At 36.7% G+C, this 7,940-nt stretch overlaps 1 pseudogene; it reads left to right on the forward strand.

Annotated features, from left to right (window-relative positions):
* On the forward strand, nucleotides 1-3,285 carry LOC131299617 (two-component response regulator ORR21-like; annotated as a pseudogene).
* The last annotated feature ends 4,655 nt before the right edge of the window (nucleotides 3,286-7,940 follow it).

Here is a 7,940-nt window from a genome sequence, read left to right on the forward strand (position 1 = left end):
ATGCAGAAGTTCAGACTATATTTGAAGAGGTTAAGAGGAGTAGCGCAACAGCAAGGTGGGATTCCCAATTCGTGTTGTAGACCTCTAGAACAGAATGGAAACCACGGTTCCCTAGGAGGATTTGATATTCAGGCTTTGGCTGCTTCTGGTCATATTCCTCCACAAACATTGGAAGCTCTGCATGCTGAGCTTCAAGGTCGACCAACTGGGACCATAGCTAGTCTCCCCTGGAACGGACCAGCGACTACTACAGGCATCCTTTAAGGGACCCACAGGAATTTCTATCGACAATGGTGTGGCGTACGGTCAGCCTCTGATTAGATGTCTATCCAACATTTCTAAACAAGTTCCTCAAAGCATCATAGCTGCTGAGAATGTTAATACAGCACTCCGCGGATGGCCACCTAACGGCCCTGGTAATGTGGGACCCATCACCAATCTTGGTGGTTTGGGTGCTCGAAGCGGTAATATTTTAATGGGTATGTTACAGCAGCAGCAGAAACAGACTTTACAATCAGAACCCAGCCGTTCAATTAATGTGCAGCCTTTTTGTCTGGTGGTTCCCTCTCAACCATCAGCAAGTTTTCAAGCGGGAAAGAACCCTGCTTCAATGAATCAGAACTGTAGCTTTAGTAGAAGTTCTGTGATCAATTACAGTCTTCATTTGGTGCTGGACAAGTATCAGATGGAAATCTGAAAACACCAGTGTGCTGAATGGGTACTCAGGTCCTGGTTCCATTTCTCCTTCTATGTTATCTTGCTCAATAAATGCTGATAATATTCCTAATAGGCAACTTCAGAACTCAACATTAGCATCTACTGCTGCCGGGCAATTGCCAGGGTTGGCTCGTAATGTGTCTGATACCCAAGGTTCTTATGGCTTCGATTCAGGTCAAGTACTTGATCAGGGCTCGCTGAGAAATCTTGGATTTGTTGGTAAAGGCAATTCCATTCCGAGCAGGTTTGCAGTGGATGAAGCTGAATCACCAATGGGCATCCTGGACTATGGAAAGTTCCAAGGAGGGAGTAATGGGAACAAAGTGAAGCTGGAGCCAAGTATGGATTTCGTTGAAAATGGGAAAGTTTGCATCCCCATCATACAAAAAATTTCACCAAACGATCTCATGAGTGTTTTGTAAGTTTTATTCGTAATGGCGTTAAATAATTAACGACCTACCTTATGTCAGGATCTAGAACTATCATGATTATCACAGTACAATCATTAAGCGGAAACTTAAGGAATCAAGAACGACGTACCCGGATCCAGTAATGCGGAACTTGAGCGATCCAGTGATTAATTGAACCAACTCTTAAATATCGCTAGAGCATTAAGCCCTAGGTGGAAAGCCGGTTTCTCTCTCTTGCCTTCATTCTAGCTGTTTAGTATATCACACATTAAATTGATGGAACCCTAAAAGCTCTTTTATAGGTAGAGAGAGGACTGGTTTCCTTATTAGACATTGATACTAACTTCCCATCAAAGTATAGCGTATTTAGGAAACAACTTCTCCATTTACCAATAGAATAAAATAAGATATGGATAATCCTATTAAACTCATAATCAATATGTGCCATATAAAAGATGTGGGCCACTACAATGACTAAATCAAAATTTAGTCTTACATGTTTTCTCCGAATAGGTTTGCCTAGTTTGCTTTGGTATTTAACTTTATGCTTTAAGAATATTCTTTTAATTACTATATTGTACTAGTTTTACTTGTTCTCTGCTATATTTTATTGACCGAATAGCTCTAGATAATGACTATCAGTTCATTTTCTGCTGTAAAATTTGCAGATTAATGAGGTTTTGTTGTTTTCACGGGTGATAAAGGATGATTGGTTTGTTATGGTAGGTAAGCAATGATTGAGAACTTGATACTCTGTCTCAAACGAAATGTGCTACCTAATCTATTACGGTGGCATTTGTCCTTTTTTATTTTTTTTGTGGATATAAACAAAACAATATCAGTACCATGTAATCCCCAATCGATGGGTATGGGAGGGGGACTGGAAGCAGACCAACCATTTGACAATATTATATGCACAAAGTGGCTCATCTCTGAAAGTTTAACCCTGGAATAACGGTCTCCTTATACCTCCAAAAATTGAGGAACTCAAGGGACGTTATTCTGTGGAACCATGACCCCAGTTTCTGTGGAATGAAACATGGTTAGATGCACGATCTTTGTGTTAGGAAGGTGGAGGTGTAGTGGTGCCACTAGTGGATTTTGGCTTAGTACTGCCTCACTGGCCGCAGTTGTCTGTTATGGTGTTGGGTAATGATGTGTGGTGGCCTGGTAGTGGTGGGCATACCTCACGGGGTAGGTCTTTGGAGGGGCATTCAGTGGGGTTGGAGACTTTGATGAATATCTTCTTAGGAAGGGTGGTCATGACTTTGGTAGGAAGTTCAAGATTGGGAGGTGGAAGACTGGTGGTGCTCTAGGCTAGGCTTATGGTTTACAGAGGTTTGGGGAGGGGGAGAATGCCTTGTAGGGGAGTCACTTCTACTGGAATTTTTCAGTTGTAGTTCTTTCCTGTGAATTATGTGAAGGATTCTTGTAAAGCTCTATCACGCCATCCATGAATATGTGGAGGACATAATTTCCCATGTTGATTAATTCATGTGGGTTTTGAATTTAGATACTGACAATGTTGGTAGTAATTATCTTTAGTGAGTGATTTGACTGTGATTTTTGAGTCCATTGTGTAATGCGTGTATATTTTCATATAATTGGTTAATGGTCTGATTCTAACCCTTTCCTGCAACAGGCTTGCAAGCAGAACTTCTGATTTTTATGGCAGGAGTGTATCAATATCAGCCAAAAGTCAGGAGAGATTGAAGTTAAAGTCTTTTTTTTTTACCGTAGGACTAAAGTGCATCAGTGCTTCCATTCAGACTCAACAAAGAAGGGAGGTAAACATTGCAGGAATGCCCTGTTGAGAAGGTTGTCTGAAATTGCTTGGACAGGTTCTTTTTGGCCATTTCATAGCATCCAAACAAGATACATGTTCTCCATCATTGTGTTAGGTCTTATTTATGAAACTAAATAATATCATATTTTGCAAGGGAAGTGGTGCTAAAGCTGAATGAATTCACTACTTATAGTTTTTCTTGCAAAAAGATAAAAGAACTATTCTTCAAGCATCCTTCTTTCTTCTTCTTTTTTGGTTTTTCATTTGTCTACTCCTCTTCCCCATTCCAAAGTTTCTTAGTGGTCTATTGGTTTCATTTCTATTTGCAGCAACGAAGGGCTAGAGGATTGTCACAGTGGAGATTATGAATAGTATAGAAATAGAACAATGGTAGCCTCATAAGCCTTAAAAGATCCTCTTTTTCCTTCGATTATTTCTTAACTACCCTATATAAAAAGGAAATCCTCAGGTTGGCTTTCTCTTGTATTTGATGTTCTAGTTTTGTCCTTCACTTTCCTTTTATTTTAGGTTAAATTACATGGGACCCCCTCATCTATATGTTTTGAACACAAACACCCCCTAACCTTAAAAGCGCCCCAAAGCACCCCCTCATTTATATCTCTTAACCAATCAGCAATCTTCTGTCAAAAGATCGTTCAGATGAAGGGATCAGCACAGACAATTTTTTATAGATGAAGGGGTCAGTGTGGGCAAGTTTTAAGAGGTAGAATTGTCATTTGCCCTTATTCCGTTAACAGAGTTGGCCAAATTTTTATTTCATATATATGAGGGGTCTAAATGGGTGGTTTTAAACATTAGAGGGTCTCGTGGGGGTCTCCGTGTAATTTCACCTTTATTTTATGCCATTTTGCTCCTTCTTTGTTTTCTTTTGTTGGTTTTAAAAGTGGCCAATTGGGTCATTACGGTGCCAGTGGTTCAAAGGTGATATGTGTGTCCTTTTTTTATTTCTGTAGATGAAAAGAACGACGAGTTAAATACGTTTCTTAAATTGTAAGATATTTTGAAAACAACACAAAGTGCACGTCTCTTATCCTCCCTTTTCGCACAAAACCACACTCTTAACTTAGTTGTTGGGTGACAAGATCATATATGGTACTTTTATCTCCCATGATTGTTTTATTTCCATTAGGGGTGAGCACGAGGCGGGGGGTGGGTTTGGACCTAACCCGACACCCGGCCCGAATAGGTCGGGTAGACATTTACCGGACCCATAACCGATCCGATTAACTTGCAAAACCGTCCGGGAAACCGTGCTTTTACTGTGGGTCGGGTCGGTCGGATTGGGCAAATGCAGACACAAGGAACTTACAAAAAGCAAATGCAATCACACCAAAAACTAATATAGTTATACGTATGAGATTTATACAATTTATGCGTACCAGGTTTATCGATTTCGGTGTCTGGATGAATGACGGCTATGTAGCACAGACACGACACAACACTGACACTCTGACATGCAAATTTCAAAAAATGGGGGACACGACATGTTGGGGGACACGTTATATATATATATATATATATATATATATATATATATATATATGTATGTATATATATATATGTATGTATATATATAATTAAAAAATTTCAAATAAGATAAAAGTTTGATAATATTATAACTAGATAGCCCTAAATTTGATCAGAGAGAGAAAGAAAGAGAGAACTCATTCAAATAAAGAGAGTATCCCTAAAGTGTCCTTCCGAAGTGTCCCTAAAGTGTACACTTTGATCCATTTAAAAAGTCCTTATACTTGCATTTTTACCCCTGAAGTGTCCCTAAAGTGCCGGGAGAGTGTCGGACCCAAATATTGGGGGGGAAAAAAACTGGACACTTTGGGAGAAGTGTCGAACTTGTGTCCGGAGAATGTCCAGAGAGTGTCGGTCTCCACGAAGTGTCCGACACTGGTACGTGACCTCCAACAAAGTGTCCATGCTACATAGAATGGTGGTGTTCGACTTTCATCTTCCCCTCTTCAAATTTGAACACGGAGAGACAGTGGACGACGGACATTGAATGCCGAATGTTGTGCGTTTGTGGGGGAGAGAGAGAGAGAGAGAGAGAGAGAGAGAGAGAGAGATCATTTTTCAGATCTGGAGTGGGTGTAGGGTTTGGGGCGAGTTGTATGCTGAGAAATTGGGACGTAATCGGCCAAAACTGTTGTTCGAAACTGTCTGAGACCCAAAGGGTCAAGTTGTTAAGGTTTTTGCTCACCCCTTCCATTGCTTTCCGGGACTTAAAGTATGGACCATTAATATGAGACCAAATAATATATCTTGACATATACTCGAACACCAACAACATTACCTTTTCAACTCTTTTTTTCTATTCTTTCACTACAACAAATTACACAATTTTCGACTAAACTTTGCCGACTAAACAAAATTTAGTCGCCAAATATTGACCAATTGCCGACTAAATATAGATTAGTCGGTAGAAAATTTAATAATTCCCGACTAAACATATTTTAGTCGTTAATAGTGGTTTTTTGCCAACTAAAAATAAGTTTAGTCGGCGAAAATTAATTTTAAACCAATTTAAAAAATCAGTAAATAAAATATAATTTGCCGACTAATTACTTTAGTCGGTATTTAATGTTATTAGACGACTAAAAATAACATTAGTCGGCAAAATTAATTTTAAACCAATTTAAAAAACCAATAAATAAAATATAATTTGCCGACTAATTACTTTAGTCGGTATTTAATGACATTAGACGACTAAAAACAATATTAGTCGGCAAAATTAATTTTTAACCAATTTTAAAAAATCAATAAATTAAATACAATTTGCCGACTAATTACTTTAGTCGGTATTTAATGCTATTAGACGACTAAACATAATTTTAGTCGGCAAAACTAATTTTTAACCAATTTAAAAAAATCAATAAATAAAATACAATTTGCCAACTAATTATTTTAATCGATATGTAATGATATCAGACGACTAATAATAATTTTAGTAAGTAAAATTCAATTTTCTACGATCCATCTGCAATCTTCTGACCCATATATCAATACTACTTCTTATTGCCAAATCAAAAGGATTAAATGGGTTTTCTGGAGTATTGTTAAAGATGGATTTAGCTTTAAGAGAGAGAAAAAGAATGATACCTTTTTCCAGGCAATTCTGATGAGTAAATAATCTCCATCTTTCAGACAGAAGTTCGATAACATTAATGCAGCGGGGAGAGAGAGTTTATTAGCCTATTAGGATTTCTAATGGCAGCTTAAGGCTAATTATATACCCTTAAATAGGCTAGAAAAAGAATGGTACCTTTCCAAGCGATTTTGATGAGTAAATAATCTCCATCTTTCAGACAGAAGTTTGATAACATCAAGGTGGCGGGGAGAGAGTGTGTATTAGCCTAGCTATTAGGGTTTTTGATGGTAGTTTGAGGCTTATATACCCTTAAATAGCCGAGATTGTGGGTGGAGCTCACGTTGCATTTTTGTAAAATACAAAAATTAAAAAAATTCTAAAACATCTTTCGCAAAATATTGAGCAATTACCGACTAAATATTCCCTTAAATAGTTGGCGACAATTAATTTTTAACCAATTTAAAATATCAATAAAGAAAATACAATTGCCCGACTAATTATTGTAGTCAATATTTAATGATACTAGACGAATAATAATAATTTTAGTCGGTAAAATTCATTTTTTACGAATTTAAGTAATAAAAAAAAGAATTTATTTTTCAGACTAAATGTTTGGTCGGTATTTATCGATATTAGCTGACTAAGAGTTGTTTTAGTAGGTAAATGCCTTCTTTTTTTTTTTTTTCTCCTTTTCAAAAAATTGCAAGAGAAGGAATATTTGTTCCAATTACATTATTGATGACAATGCAACTTTTTTGATCGAAACTGTTCCAATTTCTTTTCTTCTTAATTATGAGATTCTCATAATTTTTTGACTCAATTGGGTTAAGGAAATCCCTTTATCGACACGTAAATTCTTCAATTAAAATTTTTTTGTTGTCCAATCAAGAGTTTATCCATACACGATTAACTTCATTTTTTAGGATGAATAATTTAATTCTTATTACGTCAAAGATAGATGGTTTTGATTGCCAAAAAGAACTTATGTCGGGTTCGATTAGTGCAATATAACACTTAAACGTCTTTGAATGCATAAAATGTTTTTCGATCACGAGGTTGCCAATGTCAAATGATCTCTGATTTTGGTGACAGTGCTATAATTGGTAAGACATGAAATTCTAACGGTTCAGATCGAGCATTATAAAAAATGACTTGGCAGTTACCTTTACAATTTATACTTTTGATATAATTAATAGTCAACTAAGTCTTATGTTGCATTTGTTGTTGCAATAGCTACATGATCGCGAGACAACCATGATAATCGAGACCGTTGATTTTGCTGCACTTGTTAAATTATTCATTATCGTAAATTTGTGGCTTAATCAGGTTTAGAAAATTTCTTTATGGAGACATGGACTCATTAGGAAAATAGTATATTTCATTCAATTAGTTGTCTAATCAAAAGCGATCTCAACTATAACTCAGTAAGAATGATCTAATCCATAATAAATTAAAGACAGAAGGTTTTGATCTTGCAAAAAGATCTCAAGTGTGGTTCAGGTGGTGTGCTATTAGACTCTAATGGTTCTGGAAGCAGTAAAAGTATTCCGATCATGTGGTTGTTGATACTGAATGATTTTCAATTTTGGTGACAATTCTATAATCAATAAGACGTGAAATCGTAACGGTTCAGATCAAGCATTATAAAAAACATCAATGGTGAAAAGTATAGAGTTTATATGCAATGGTGGCGCAATTAGAGCTCACTAAATATTTTTTTCCAAATTGTCAAACTGTACAATTGCCGACTAAATTAGGTATATTAGTCGGACAAATTGTAAATTTTTTTGCGGGACAATTGAAATTTCCGCGAAAATTATTGGCGGCAGTCTTTTTCCCTAAACGACATCGTTTAAGGGATAGGTCTCTCTTAACCCTCGTCTTCGTCCCAGAGTCTCTGAATACT

Source organism: Rhododendron vialii, chromosome 9a (assembly GCF_030253575.1).
Source record: "Rhododendron vialii isolate Sample 1 chromosome 9a, ASM3025357v1".
Taxonomy (NCBI): domain Eukaryota; kingdom Viridiplantae; phylum Streptophyta; class Magnoliopsida; order Ericales; family Ericaceae; genus Rhododendron; species Rhododendron vialii.